Source organism: Onychomys torridus, chromosome 5 (assembly GCF_903995425.1).
Source record: "Onychomys torridus chromosome 5, mOncTor1.1, whole genome shotgun sequence".
Taxonomy (NCBI): domain Eukaryota; kingdom Metazoa; phylum Chordata; class Mammalia; order Rodentia; family Cricetidae; genus Onychomys; species Onychomys torridus.
In genome coordinates, this window is record NC_050447.1 from 23,774,949 (window position 1) to 23,791,707 (window position 16,759).

A 16,759-nucleotide genomic window follows, 5' to 3' on the forward strand; every position below is an offset into this window, starting at 1 on the left:
TAAGAACTAGAAGGACTTTTTAGAGGTAGAGTTTAATGAAAGGAGGTTAGATTATTGGAGGCACAATACTCAGAAAGGATTAATTAGCTCTTTCAATGCCCTGGTTGGTTCTCAGTGAGTAGATAATTATATATATGAAACAGCAAGCATGGCTCCTGAATCCCCCTGGGTTACTGGCTCAGCATGTGTTCTACCCATTTAGCATGTGGCCAGTTCCATTTTTGTTTCTCTGCCTTGTAGTGGTTAAGTCAAGGGCCCTTGCCTAGATGCCGGAATGGGAACCATTTAAAGGGCCAATTGGTCTGGATGTCCAAGACACCACCCCCCACATGAATGGCAGCTTATATTGGCTACCAGCTAGAAGTTCAGTGAGAGTTTCTGACTGGAACACTTGTGTGTGATCTCTGAGTAGTTGGGCTTCTCACACGGTACTAGCTCCTACTAGACTGAGTATCACAAAGAAGGAACTGTCTGGTCTTTTTGTGACCCAGCCTGTGTAGTGAGCATAACTTTGGCCTCATTATGTTGGTTAAAGTAGTCACAAGACTACCTGAAATTAAGGGAGAAGGAATTAGCATCACCACTTTGGGGAGTGTTTAGGGTTGTATGTGTGGTGGCTACCTTTAGAAAATCATCATGTGAGTTTTATCCAGTTACTGATCTCATTCGACTTCAACTGCTATCCTTAAGATGGTGATAGCAGAGTTAAATCTGAAGAAAATTTCAGGACCATGACATAGATGAGACGTATCTGTTGAACTTTTTCTATTTAAAGCTTATTTTCTTAGAGAATTATTTAAAATCAATGATCCCAACTTATTTGCAGCACTCTGGATCTCCAGACAAGTCCATGAATTCATGGCTGAAAGGATAATTCCAAGATTGTGTCCAGATTTCCTGTAGGTTCAAATGCTTCAGTTCTCAAATGAAAAATTCTCTAGCAGACTGTCATATCTAGTGTAACTGACCAGCCAAATTTAATTATTATTCATGCCACAAGGCCTAATACTCATTTTCTTGCAGAGAACTTGGCTTTGGTACCTACTGGTAGATGCCAGGCAATAGGTTATTATTGAAATAGGAAAGGAGTTGTGACTCCCATCTTGGCTTCAGGCTCCAGGATGGAACATTTAGAGTACAGGATCATGATTGCTGGATTCATTTTCAGTGTTGGGGTCCACACTGAGCTGTGCTTACAAAATAAGCTCCCTATGTTCATCTCTATCCCAACAAATAACCCACAGGGCCAACTCTCTCTTTCAGTTATAATTGAAGGAAAGCAAACAGAACAAAATTGCAATTACCTTTTGTGTCACATTTATTTTCTTGTGAATTATTAAATGATTGATCACCCAAATGTAGTTAGCATACCTGTTAATTTGAGGATGGAGAGGATGGAAATTCTCATATTCATTATCTAATAGGCATCACTAATTGAAAGTAAAAGGTTCTTTCTGCAGAACACTGGCTTTCCAATCAGTTGCTTGGTGGAAAGTTTTAAAATTAACATTAAGTGAGAGGCACATTAGATAAAATACTAACTGCAATCCTGTGTGTATATGTATATATATATATATGTATATGCTGTGTGTGTATATTTGTGTATGTGTGTGTATGTGTATATTATATGTGCGTGTGTATGTGTGGTATGTGTGTGTGTGTGAGAGAGAGAGACAGACAGAGAGAAAAAGAGACAGGACAGAGAATGAGGAGAGAGAATGAGAAGGAGAGAGGGGGGATTGATTCATACTTGGTGGCTGTGGTTAGAACATTACCATCTTCTGGACTTCAAATAAGGTAGATTGTGCTTCCTCTCCTTGTTGTATTTCATGGCCCTTGGAAACACTTATTCCAAACAGAAAACTTAGGAACACTTTCTAGATAAAACATTGATTTTTGTTACCCCCACCATATTTACAAGCAGGACTACGTGTGGTTGAATGCATTTCATCCAGACAGTCTGAGTCCAGGGGAGGAAACAAACCCTAAGATCAGCTTGCTTTAGTCCCCCTGGAATCAAACATCTTTATTTAAATCAGAGAATGAATGCTTGGAAATATTTCATTACTCTTTAGTTTCAAGACAGAAAGCAAATTCAGTTTATGGGAAAAAAATGAAGAAGGTGTTTAAAATCCTGCTTCACTATGAATGGGATCTCTGTGCTTTGAATGCATAAGGAACTGTTACATCTTCAACACCACTGGTGTATAACGTTAGGCTAAGACAGTATGTGTCGATCCAAATTGTCTTGTGTCTTGTTACAGTAAGAAAAGTAGTACAAATTCATGTTCTCCTATTGTTGAGAAGTTGCCCTGTTTCCTTCAGGTCTTTTTGTGCCAGCTGTACTAAGTGATCATTTAATATTTTGAAGAGTATAATAGTGTGATGGTTAGCTTTAATCATCAGCTTGACCCAAATTAGAAACAGCTGGTAAAGGAGTCTAAATATAGGATTATCTAGATTAAATTGGTCTTGGGCATGTCATTGAGGGATTGTCTTGATTACTTTAGCTGTCATGGGAAGACAGCCTGACAGAGGACAACACCATTCCAGGCCCTTGGACTGTGCAATGGTAGAGAAAGCAGCTGAGCATGTATGCATTTATTCTCTCTCTGCTCTTGACCACAGACATGACTAGTTGCTTCAGGTTCCTGCCTTGGCGTCTTTGCAAGGGTGGATTGTAACCTAGACTTATGAGCTGAAACAAGCCACTTCACCCCTAAATTGTTTTGTCAGGATCTTTTATTATAGCAACAGAAATAAAATCAAACAAAGCTATTGTTGTGGCTGGTAATTTAGTAGAATGAATTTTAAACCATAATCCCCAAACTATAATATTATTAAATTTGCTTTTATTCCAAACTTGAGATGCATTGCATTCTATTACATTGTTAGGCATGTGAAATTATTATTTTTTCCTGCAAAAGCCACTTCACTAATGGAAATAGGCACCTATAATTCCACCTCAGGAGCTGCCCATTCAAAGTTTTATTTGTTGACTAGATTCAGATTGTGAGCATATGAAAGCCTAGGCTAAAAATTGGTCCTGTGTGAATTGAGAGGAGCACAAGAGCAAAGCCTTCCAAAGAAGAATAATCAATTTCAGAGGCAATTAATAAACTGGACTTGAAATTAGCCTGGGAAGGCTGAGCAATACCTAAACAAAAATTATAACTTTAAGCACTCACAATATGCCAGCAGCATTAATTATTTTCTTTCTAATTTTCAAAAACCCCTGAAAATTGGGAATTATTATTTCCATTATACAGATGAAAAAAAAAGGCTCAGAGGGATCAAGAAGTTTTTTTCAAGGTCACACAACCAGTAGTAGGTTTAATTAGCAATGTGTTCTTCAAGGATCTTTTATTATCTCTTTGCTCCTTCCCCTTTCCTTGCTTATTAATGGAAGCCTTCGCTTTGAGCACCTAGCATTCTAGGCTTAATATTTGACAGAATACATTTCAAAATGTTGAGATGGACTGGGAATGAGAAAATCAATCCAATTGATCAGAACTCTGTTGATTGTGAAAATGGTAACAAGAAAATACTCTGAGGCTACAACAGGCTCCATTAAGGGAGGTTTGAGATTTGAGAGATTAGGGACAGTTCAGCCATCAACACAGCTAAAATCTAGTCCCTGTGTAACTTTATGCCTTATTTTATTTCACTTGCTATCTATTTTGATTAAATTATACCAAACAATTGCCAAATCTCTTCTTCAGTCTGTGTTGTGTATACAGCTCAAGGGATATGACCAGCCTGGAATAGTACTGGAGATAAATGATATTGGATTGGTAGTTTTCCTGTCTCGGAAGCAGTCTGATTAACTGCGTAGAACATTCTTGCTTTTGTGCAAACTGCTTTAGTCCCAGAGCAGCTGCTGTTAATAGAAACACCTACAGAAGGTCTACAGCTAACAGACAGTCACATGGAAATGCATTGCAAGGCAAAGGTGTTAAGCTGCAGGCACAGGGATGAAATGGCATGGCTCTGTGGTGGCCTTGCTTTATAAAACAGAACAGCATAGGCACAGTGAACATCCTGAGAAGTGCTAGACCCCAAAGACATCTTACTGTGTATTTTTCTAGATTCAGAACTTTGACAAGAAGTCTGTTTCTTCAGATTCTTTATTATCTCTTTACCCACCCCTTGCTCTTTTAGTACTTATTAATGGATATTTACTACTACTACTACTACTACTACTACTACTACTACTACTACTACTAACTACTACTACTACTTAACAGATTGTAATGTTTGACAGAATACATCTAGTAGTATACTTGGAAGGTGACACTGGGAGGCACCAAAAAGGAGTGTAGAAGTGAGACAGAGAAAAGAAGGAGGAAAATGCAGAAGACATTTAGGCAGACAGTCTGTGTTGTGATCCCCAGGATCTGTCCCCACAGGGAACTCTGGAGGACGTCTTAGTCGAGTATTCAGAGTTATTCCACCCAGGGCCTGAGGATGCTGAGTTTCCTCCATTAAGTCCTGATCCTGTCATTTGAAGACCATAGTTAGCGATAGTAAGTGGTCACGTGTGCTTGGGTGATTAGAAAAATTGTTTAGCAGAGAGTTGCCTGAGTTTGCCATTAAATGCTACTGATAAGTACAGGGCTCAAAAATGAAAACCAAGGGCTTCAGAATAAGGTATCCACTATATTTGTCACACAAAGATGACTCTTTTATTTGTTTCATAATTTTTGAGACAATGTTTCCTATAGATCAAGATGACCTTGGACTCACCTTTAGCAGAGAACAGGTTTCAATTTTTGATCTCCCCGCCTCTACCTCCCGAACGCTGGGATTGCAGGGGTATGCCAATGCGCCATAGCTTTGTTTAATCTTAAAATTTGCTCAGGGCCTACTTAATATCTTCTGCCTGCAGAACTGAATTAGATGCTGGGAGATTCAGAAAAGATAAAGATGTGCTCCCTGTCTGTGAAGATGTAGCATCATTAATCCAAATTTCACCAGCATCCTACCCGATGGGCTGACTCAGGCCGAATAAAGAATTGAGAATGTAGAGTTTTAGGCACTGTCTATGCAGCAGGAAGCAATGAGTCTTTCTTGAGGAGAGGAATATGGTCTTTCTACATAACCCAGACTGGCCTCCATATGGTGAACCTCCTATATCAGCCCCTCAATTACCAAGATTATGGTACTCCAGGCCAAGGTGCTCCCATGATGCAAGGATGAAGAGGTATTCCACTCGTGGGTTGCTTATGCCCATTGTTCCCACTAAACACCTTATTAAATTTTATCTTCTTATTTTGAAAAGCGAATAAAATATTTTATTTTACATATATGAGTATTTTTCTTTCATGTATATATGTGCTCCATGTTTGTGCCTGTTGCCTATGTAGGTCAGAAGAGGGTGTCCAATCCTTTGCGGCTGGAATTCTGTGGGTACAGGGACTCAAACCTGGGTTCTCTGTAAGAACAAGTGCTCTTAACTTCTGAGCCATCTCTCTAACCTGATTCTTTCTTTTTTTTAAAAACTGCATTCAGGAAATATTTTTTCCTGTCTCTAAACTGCTATACAATTATTGCCCCCTTGTTGACATTTCCTGGTTTCATCCACATGCCCAAAAGAGTAATTATGAAAACATAATGTGAAAAAAAGAGAAACATCATCATTTTAATTGGTAAGGATTAATCAAGTCATAAAACTACTATGTATTAACCCCGGTGAACTCCCTCAGACTCTCACCTCCAAAGTTGATATAAAGGCAATCTAAGCTGTCCTGTGAGGGCTATTCATATCCATTAATTGTTACAATACAAGATACACTGGGTCTCAGCTGGCTGCCATTTTTTTCTGTATTTGAAATGTGCTTCTCAGCAGAGATGGGAGGACACCACAGGGACTCATCTGAGTCTGACTTTCACATTAATTTTGCTGTGCTGTGAAGAGCAAAGACAAAATCAATGTCCATCAGTGATTATTCAAGGTAAAATATCTAGTGATATTGAATACCAATGGTAGCCCCAGGCATAAAATTTACTTAAGGCTTGTTGAGTTGACAGCCATTTATTCTAGTCCTGCTTCATTTTCCATGTTGCACTTATTATTTTTTTAAGGAAAAATAAAACAAGTATATGGGAAAAAAAATAAATTCTGCTTACCAACTCAATTTGCCAGAATTCAGACCTTTTTTCAAATGGTAGAAAAAAAAATGTAGTTGTAGAGTTTTTATTAACTTAACCAAGAATAATGTTTCCAGTTGGTAGAAGCAGAATATTTCACAGTGCACAGTGACAGAAAATCATGTGGCTCAATTAAAGGTTCATAATGAAGGCTTTTGGAAATTCATGACTGAACTGGAAATGAGGAAAGCCAGTGTTTTCAGTTCTGGACAGGCTCCTGGCAGAAGGGTCTGCATACCTCTGGTTTTGAAAGTTTGTTTTGCTTCAATTGTTATCACGATGCGCCTCAAAGATGCTCTCAGTGATGTGTTACCTACTGGATAGTTTATACAAAGATCAGATAGTCATACCCAGAGAGTGTTAGAATCTCTCTTACTCCTCAGGTTCCAGGATAGGCTTCTTGCCCACCATCCGCCTTTGCTGCTCAATTGAGGGCAGAAGGGGTGATGCGGACTTGGAAGAGGGTCTCCAAGCAGTCTGTCTTTGGGCCGTCAGTGCTTTGGAGGCATTTTTGTCCCGTTGTATCAAGTGAGTGATGGTGCTATGGTGCACATCTACTTTTGTTGCTAAACTTCAGCCACCAATGCACCAGAAAAGGGAGAAAACAGTTCCCGGGAAATATGGAGTGCTTTCTGTCCAACCAGCTTGCACTGTCAGTTTCTACAGTGATGACTTCACCGCAGTGTAATCACTTCTCTGCATCTCAAATGCGATTTATTTTCTGAGGAGAATCACTTTCAGTTTGCTGTATTTCGTAATTTCGCAGGGGACTCCGGAATTTAGCTTTTGGTAGCATTTTTGCTGTTGACTCAGGTGATGGTTGCTTCTAGGAGGCCAAGGGCAATGCATTTAATCAGATAAAATTTCATCATTTCCACGTGACTTCCCTCTTTAAAAGGCCTAAGACTTGATCTGGTTTCTAGATTGGATGAGGTAGGGCTGATGGTATGCTAGATTGGGTGATCCCAAGGCCACAAAAGAACATCTGAAGTTTGGACATTCTGGTCTAACTTAAGATCAACATCTTCTGTATCATATATTAGATCTGAGACTCCACTGGGACCATTATCTCTCCCTCTGGAGCAGAAGCCACACAGGGCCACAGAACCTTTATATTAGCTGCTCCAGAGGTGCAGGAGTAAGAAACACAGTAGGGTGTGATGGCAATCTCCAAGACTGCCAAACAGGGCATACTGCTCAAATAAAAGGCACAGGAATATAGATGCCACCCAGGGGTAATGGGTGACACACAAGATGAAGGAGGTAATGGCCTGTCCTCAGGAACTGAACTGACAATATTGTAAAGAAACAAACAGAGGCTAAAAAACCTATAGCTTAGAGCAAGTGCCTCAGCAGATAGAGAAGGAACTATTTTCCCTAAGGAAATGGAGCTGGGGAGCAGTGTGGGAATGTGGAGATATGACAGAACATGGCAGCTCCACCCACATGGCTGCATTTAAAGGCAGACCTGCAGCCCCTCGTGTCCTCCTTAGACAGATGAGTGCAGGTATGAAGCTTGTAACCAATAAAGTCCTCCTTCTGGATAGGCCAAGGGTAAGGGCTTAAAAGTGGGGACAACCTGCAGCCAATTAAGATGTTTCATTCTGTGCCTTATCCAACCAGCAAGTTTGACTTACCCTTTCTGTGTTTGATAGTCATGTTTGTTGTCAACTTAATTGATTTTTTTTGTTGTGCCTAACACAACACTTAGAAATAATAATAGGAGCCTCAACCACGTGTTGACTGAATGTCCATGATCCAGGACAAGGCAGCATGTTTGTGGGAATTCACACTGGTTTCGTTGGTATTTGTTCTTTTATTCTTCCCGATTTACTTCAGTGGCCTCTGTTTTCGTTATGGTCTGAACAGCTTTGTCACAGAAAGGATCATTTTCATGATTTGGTTTTGCATTAATTTTGTCTTAGAATTCAACATAAGTAAAACCATGCAGTATGTATCTCTTTGGTTTTTATTTCTAAAAATAAAGTTTTTGAGATCATCTGAGCTATTTGCTCTGTGTGTGTGTGTGTGCGCGCGCGTGCATAGTTCTGTTGTATCAATACATAACATATCAAGCTGCATAAATAGATCACTTCCCAAATATTACTTCCACTTCTGAGGTATTATGAATACTGTTCTGAATATTTTTGCACAAATATTTAAATGCCTGTTGACTTACTTATGACTATCTTTTAAAAGCTGAATCTCTCTGTTATGGGACATATTAGCCCTCTTTCCTTATTGCCATACATATTCAGACAGTGCCAATTTCCTTTTCAAAAATGTTTGTCCAGATAAAATTGAACTGTACAGACTCCCATCAATTAAACACGTAGACACTGCTACTTTTCTCTGCCAAGGCACAGTTTACAAGGGGAACACCGCAGGTGTTCAGTGGAGATAAGCTCTTTCTAGTGACAAGTTCCTTCGAGTTCTCATCAGATGGTTGTGTTGTCTTGTCACGGCTGCCAGTTATTGATGACTTAGCATCCGTCCTGCCTTCTGGGAAGACCCAAAAGGAGGCTCATTGGCTGGTGTCTTATGGTCACATGCAAATTGACATCAAAACCTGTGATCCTATAAACTCTGAATGTCTTTGTTAAGGCCTTTCTATAGACCAGAAAAGAAATGTGTCACAGAAAATAGCCTCTGGGTCTGTATTCCTAAATCAGTCTAAACACAAAGTAAATTGCTCCTGCAATAGCTGTGAAAAGGGGGGTGGAAAACAGATTATCAACTAGAATTCAAATGGCTTGCAGGCTCCTGTGCAGCCTACTACCTGAACTGTTAGTAGGTATAAGAAGACAGATAATTGAGATTTGAGGCCAGGTGTTTGCAAGCCATAATAAGCATGCCAGACTTTCTCATCTTTGTATTTTTCTCCTCTGAAGTAGTTGTCTAATATGAGAACCCATTTACAACTGGCTGCAAAAAAGCTTATTGAGACAAAGAGTGTGTTGGCTATGCTATTATTAGTGGTACATATATCCATCTATTCTTCTGTGCAAGCACCCTGTGGCCAGCATTTGCCAAGTCTATGTTCTACCAAAGTGAATAAGCATCTGCATGGGCAAGGTCTGTTGCAAGTCTCGAATTTCCTAGCAGAAAGTTTATTTTTGACCTTCATTGTCATTGTTTCCCTCTGTATTTATTGTGTTGTATAGAAATAAAAGAAAATAACACAGGAAAATCCACATAATTGACTTTTGTTAGAATGTCTTGAAGGGGATGTGTCTTCCCACTAAAATATGGATTCATGGGAGCAGAAGCCTGAATACGGCAGACCCTGAGGAATAGCTGTATGCCACGTACACGTATCTTTTTTACCCCTGCTCTCCTTCTCTTGTCCACACACATTTCCAAGGTGATGGCATCAGGGCGGTTGCCATCTGTGCAAAGAATAAGTTCCAAGCAGAGCCTTGCAATGCCAAGACAAGCTTCCCGGGCTCCACTTAGAAAAACAGAAAATGACATTGTTAATTGAGGAATGGATATCTGGCGAGTTGTGCCAATATTCTCTTATCTAACTGGCCTTTCAAAATTGAATGCACTCGCTGGAACTGCTGGATCAGATACTGTCACTCTTCACATTCTGGGGAGATAATTTCAGGACTTTTTAGTCAGTTTCTGTTCAGCTCAGATTATATCAAATTTGAAAGAAGGTGAAACCAACCACATCTGTTTCATTCCACTTCTTGGGGGAGATATGTGAACCCCATTATGACAATTGACTTGATTTTTCATTTAGAAATTTTCCTCCAACTGAGGGCAGAGTTAATCAGCTCCTAGACAAAGCAGTTAGTTACCACACGTCTCTAAGATGAAACACGCTGTAAAAATGTATAATGGTAATAATTAGAATCATAATATTAATGATAGTGAAATTAACATTTTGACCTTCATCGTCTTCCACAGGTAAAAAAAAAAAAAAAGCATCAAAATCTGAACATCATCCCTGAAGGTATAACTGAAAAAGGCTTTTCCACATCCCTTCCTTCTCAAAAGCAATTAATTTCCTCATAAGAAAGTGTTATTAGAATTCACAATTGTTTTAATTTGCAAGAACATTATGGGCAATAATTCAGAATAACTCTTGAAACATTCTAATGACATCACCTCACTTATTATTCCATAGACAGAGGTGGCAAAACATTTTTGTTTTCTTGATGAGTAAATGAAGAGTGATACAAGTATCCAATACTACTAAGTGCTAAAGCCCCCAAATATTTCCCCTTGGCAAAAACAAAACAAAACAAAACAAAACAAAACAAAACAAAGCAAGACGAAAAACAAACTAAACCAAACTAAACAGCAACAAAACCACAAAACTACTTTCACGGTGGAACCAGGAGAAAGAAATTGGCTGGCATTCACTCCTTCCCACGCCTCTGGCTCCACCCCTCAGGAAGCAGTCACAAGTGAGCAATTCAGATAAAGGGGGATGATATCTCTCCTGCCCCTCCCCCTGCAGTCTTGGCTCAGAAGCCCTAGCTTCTCACAATGGTCCACACTTCATGAGCTCTGTGTCTGCACTGGCTCTGTCCACATCTCTGACAGGACTTAACAAGCTGTTCTCGACTCTAAGCTAGTCAGACTTTCCCATGGCTCCTTAAAGTAATAAATACAAAGAACACTGCAATTTACACATTCTGAAATGTTTTATTTTTTCCCTTCATTACGAAATTTTTTATTCATTTTACATACCAACCATAAATTCCCCTCTCATCTCTCCTCCCACTGCCCTCTTAGCCTTCCCCCGACCAACCCACCAAAAGGTAAGGCTCCCATGGGGAGTCAGCAGCGCATGGAACATTCAGCTGAGGCAGATCCAAGCCCTCCCCTTGCATCAAGGCTGTGCAAGGTGTCCTGTCATAGGTAGTGGGCTCCAAAGAGCCAGCTCATGCACCAGGGATAGATCCTGATCCTACCGCCAGGGGCCCCTTAAACAGATCAAGCTACACAACTGTCTTGCTTATGCAGAGGGCCTAGTCCAGTCCTGTGCAGGCTCCACAGCTGTTGGTCTAAAGTTCATGAGTTCCCACTAGTTTGGTTTGGTTGTCTCTGTAGGTTTTCCCATCATGATCTTGATGTCCCTTGCTCATAGGATCCCTCTTCCCTCTTTTTGCACTGGGACTCCTATAGCTCAGCCTGTTGCTTGGCTGTGGATCTTTGCATCTGCTTCCATCAGTTACTGGATGAAGGCTCTGTGATGACAGTTAGGGTATTCACCAATCTGATTACCAGGGTAGGTAAGCTCAGGCACCCTCTCCACTATTGCTAGTAGTCTAATTTGAGATCATCCTTGTGGATTCCTGGGGACTTCCATGGCAGCAGGTTTCTCCCTATCCTCATGATGTCTCCCTCTATCATGGCATCTCTTTCATTGCTCTCTCACTCTGTCCTTGTTCCAGCTTGACCATCCTGTTCCCTTATGTTCTCATCCACCATCCCCTCCCTTCTATTGCCCACTCTCACCCCCAGCTTACTCAGGAGATCTCATCTATTTCCCCTACTCAGGGCGATCCATGCATCCCTCTTAGGGTCCTCCTTGTTACCTAGCTTCCTTGGAGCTGTGGGTTGTAATCTGATTATCCTTTGCTTTACATCTAGTATCCACTTATGAGTGAGTACATACCTTGCTTGTCCTTCTGAGTCACTCACTCAGGATGATACTTTCTAGTTCCATCCGTTTACCTGCAAATTTCATGATGTCATTGCTTTTTACTGCTGAGTAAAAATACTCCATAGTGTATAAGTACCACATTTTCTTTATCCATTCTTCAGTTGATGGGCATCTGGGTTATTTCCAGGATCTGGCTATTATGAATATTGCTGCTATTGTCCTTGTGGTGTGATTGAGCATCCTTTGGGTATATGTCTAAGAGTGGTATTCTTGGGTCTTGAAAAAGATTGATTCCCAATTTTCTGAGAAACTGCTATATTTATTTCTAAAGTGGATGTATAAATTTGCGCTCCCATCAACAATGGAGGAGTATTCCCCTTCCTCCACAGCCTCTCCAACACAAGCTGTCATCAGTGTTTTGTTTTGTTTTGTTTTTTTACTTTAGCCATTCTGAGAGTTATAAAATGATATCTCAGAGTCATTTTGTTTTGCATTTCCCTGATTGACTAAGGATGTTGAGCAATTCTTTAAATGTCTTTATGCCATTTGAGATTCTTCTGTTGAGAATTCTGTTTAGCACTGTAGCCCATTTTAAAATTGGATCATTTGGTATTTCAATACCTAGTTTCTTGAGTTCTTTATATATTTTGGAGATCAGCCCTCTGTCAAGATATGGGGTTGGTGAAGCTCTTCTCCCATTCTGGAGGCTGTTGTTTTGTCTTATGGATTGTGTCCTTTGCCTTACAGAAGCTTCTCAGTTTCAGAAGGTCCCATTTATTAATTGTTTCTCTCAGTGTCTGGGCTACTGGTGTTATATTTAGGAAGTGGTCTCTTATGCCAATTCATTCAGGGCTACTTCCTACTTTCTCTTCTATCAGGTTCAGTATAACTGGATTTATGTTGAGGTCTTTGATCCACTTGGACTTGAATTTTGTACATGGTGATAGATATGGATCTATTTGCAATCTTCTACATGTTGACATCCAGGATTTTTATTTTAGTTTGTGTATATGGTGTATTACATTGACAGAATTTTATATGTTGAGTCATCCATGCCTCTCTGAGATGAAGCCTATTTGATCATGGTGGATGATTTTTTGATGTGTTTTTGGATTTGGTTTGCCAGTATTTTATTGAGTATTTTTGCATCAATGTTCATGAGAGGGATTGGTCTGCAGTTCTCTTTCTTTGTAGCATCTTTGTGTGGTTTGGGTATCAGCATAATTGTGGCCTCATAAAAAGAGTTTTACAATGTTCCTTCTGTTTCTATTGTGTGGAACAATTTGAAGAGTATTGATATTAGCTCTTCTTTGAAGTTCTGTTAGAATTCTGTACTGAAACCATCTGGTCCTGGGCTTTTTTTTTGAGGGGGGGAAGGCTTTTACTAACTCTATTTCCTTAGGGGTTATAGGTCTATTTAAATTGTTTATCTGGTCTTGATTTAATTTTGGTGTGTGGTACCAATCCAGAAAATTGTCCATTTCTTCTTGATTTTCCAATTTTGTATGTGTGTATAGTATAGGATTTTGAAGTATGACCTGATGATTCTCTATATTTTCTCATTGTTGTTATGTCCCCCTTTTCATTTCTGATTTTGTTAATTTAGATGCTCCCTCTCTGCCTTTTGGTTAGTTTGGATAAGGGCTTCTCTATCTGGTTGATTTTCTCAAAGGACCAACTCTTTGTTTCATTGATTCTTTGTATTGCTTTCTTTGTTCCTATTTTATTGATTTTAGCCCTCAATTTGATTATTTCTTGGTGTTCATTCTTCCTGGGTGACTTTGCTTGTTTTTGTTCTAGAGCTTTCAGGTGTGCTGTTAAGTTGCTAGTATGTGGGCCGTAGTGCTATGAATTTTCTTCTTAGCACTGTTTTCATAGTGCCCCATATGTTTGGGTATGTTGTACTTCCATTTTCATTGAATTCTAGGAAGTCTTTAATTTCTTCTTTATTTCTTCCTTGACCCATTGGTGATTCAGTTGAGCATTATTAAGTTTCCATGCGTTTATAGGCTTTCTGTAATTTATGTTGTTGAATTCTGACTTTAAACCATGGTGGTCCAATAAAATACAGGAGGTTATTCCAATTTTTTTTTTTTTTTTTGTATCTGTTGAGATTTGCTTTGTGACTGAGTATGTGGTCAATTTTAGAGAAGGTTCCATAGGGTGCTGAGAAGAAGTTATATTCTTTTGTGTTAGTGTGGAATGTTCTGTAGATATCTATTAAGTCCATTTGAGTCATAACATCTGTTAGTTCCTTTATTTTTCTGTTAAGTTCCTATCTGGCAGACCTGTGAGAGTGGGGTGTTAAAGTCTCCCACTTTTAGTGTGTGGTGTTTGATGTACAATTTAAGTTTTAGTAACGTTTCTTTTACATGTATGGGTGACCTTGTGTTTTGGGGCATAAATGTTCAGAATTGACTTCATCTTGATGGATTTTTCCTGTGATGAATATGTATTATCCTTCCCAATCTCTTTTAATGGATCGTAGTTTGAAGTCTATTTTGTTATATATTATGATAGCTACACCAACTTGCTTTTTAAGTCCATTTGTTTGGAAACTCTTTTCCCAACCTTTTACTCTAAGGTAGTGTCTGTCTTTGAAGTTGAGGTGTGTTTCTTGTATGCAACAGAAGGATGGATCCTAGTTTTGTATCTATTCTCTTAGTCTGTGTCTTTGTATAGGTGAACTGAGTCCACTGATATTAAGGGATATTAATGACTAGTGATTGTTGATTTCAGTTATTTTTTTGGTGGTAGTGTATGTCTATTTCCCTTCTTTGGGATTTGTTGGTGTGAGATTATCTGCTGCATGTGTTTTCATGGGTGAATCTAACTTCCTTAAGTTGGAGTTTTCCTTCTAGTGCTTTCTGTAGAGTTGGATTTGTGCATAGGTATTGTTTAAATCTGATTTTGTCTTGGAATATCATGTATACTCTGTGTATGGTGACTGAAAGTTTTGCTGGGTATAGTAGTCTGGGCTGGCATCTATGGTCTCTTAGTGTCGGCATAACATCTGTTTAAGGTCTTCTTGCTTTCAGAGTCTCCATTAAGAAGTTGGTTGTTATTCTGATGGGTCTGCCTTTATAAGTCACTTTGCCTTTTTCCTTTGCTGCTCTTAATATTCTTTCTTTATTCTGTATGTTTAGTGGTTTGATTATAATGTAGTGAAGGAAGTTTTTTTGGGTCTAGTCTATTTGATGTTCTATAAGCTTCTTGTATCTTCATAACCATTTCCTTCTTTAGGTTGGGAAAGTTTTTTCCTATGATTTTGTTGGATCTATTTTCTGTTCCTTTGAGTTGGTATTCTTTCCTGTCTTCTATCCCTATTATTCTTAGGTTTGGCCTTTATATGGTATACCAGATTTCCTGGACATTTTGTGTTATGGCTTTTTTGGCTTTAATATTTTCTTTGACTGACAAATCTATTTCCTTTATCATATCCTCCATGCAAGAGATTCTCTGCTGTGGATATCACTCTGCAAAAATAAAATGCTGATTGGCCAGTAGCCAGGCAGGAAGTATAGGAAGGACAAGCAGAGAAGAGAATTCTGGGAAGTGGAAGGCTGAGGCAGAGAGATGCTGCCAGCTACCTCCATGAGAAGATGTTAAGATACTGGAAAGCCACAAGCCACATGGCAACTTATAGATTAATAGAAATGGGTTGATTTAAGATATAAGAACAGTTAGCAAGAAGCCTGCCAAGGCCATACAGTTTGTAAACAATATAAGTCTCTGTGTGTTTACTTGGTTGGGTTTGAGCAGCTGCAGGACTGGTGGGTTAGAGAGATTTGTCCTGAACTTGGGCCAGGCAGGACCAGAAAAACTCTAGCTACAATTCTCTCTTCCATCTCTTCTTGGGTATGCTTGCATCTGTAGTTCTTACTCATTTACTCATATTTTCCACTTCTAGCATTCCCTCAGTTTGTGTCTTCTTGCTTCTATTTCAATTTTCAGGTCTTGAACTGTTTTCTTCACCTGTTTGATTGCTTTTTCTTGGTTTTCTTAGCTTTCTTTAAGGGATTTATTGATTTCTTCCAGTTTTTTGTTTGACTTTTCCTCAGTTTCTTTAAGGGAACCTTTCATTCCCTTTTAAAAGGCATCTATTATCTTTATAAAGTTTTTTAAAAATCTTTAAAAATTTTATTTCAGACCATTACATATTCAATACAATCCTTCTGTTAGATTTTAAATGTTCGACATTTCCTGCCTTCTAGTTTGTGGTGCCAATGTTTTTGCTTGACCCTTAGCTACAGCAGCTGTAGCAGCATCACCGAGGCACCACATCAACCAAGCTACCTGAAATAGCCTAAAACGTGTTATAGAGCTATGGAACAGCTTTATATTAGATAGCTTTGGCACAATATTGACAAATTTAATAAAGTTAATGTCCATAGTATTTGGAAAACCCTAAGCATATATATGATTAGAACTTAAATTTGCCAATATAAAGTTCTTTTAAAGGTTGCTTTCTTCTGCCTCTTCTACAGGTTGATGTTCAGGTCTTGCTGTTGAAGAACCACTAGGTTCTGGTGGTGCCATATTGTTCCCTGTGCTGTTGTATGTACTTTTGCACTGGTATCTACCCATCTCTTCTTCCAGTGGGTGTAAGAGGTGTCTGTGTCTGAGGGAGCTGCTCTTGGTCCAGTCTGTGCTGGTTGTGTCTGTTTCAGGATGCCATTCTTCATCCAATCATAGTACTCTTGGTCCAATCAGATCTCTTGTTTCAATCAGAGCTAGTGGATTCTGTGTCTCAGGGACCTGCTGAGGATATAGGGGATGGGTTTGTTTATGGGAGGGAGTGGGCTTTGTAGATTGCAGGGTCCTATGGTGGTTGATGGTGGGGAGGCCTGCCTACAGGACTCTTCCCTGCTGGTCTGCAACTGGGGCAGTGATAGGTGGGAGTGGGGGGCTCGGGTTGTGCCTGGGGCCTAGATGCTAGAGACAGGACTCTTGGACTGGGAGAAGAGACTCTCACCTCTTGGTCCA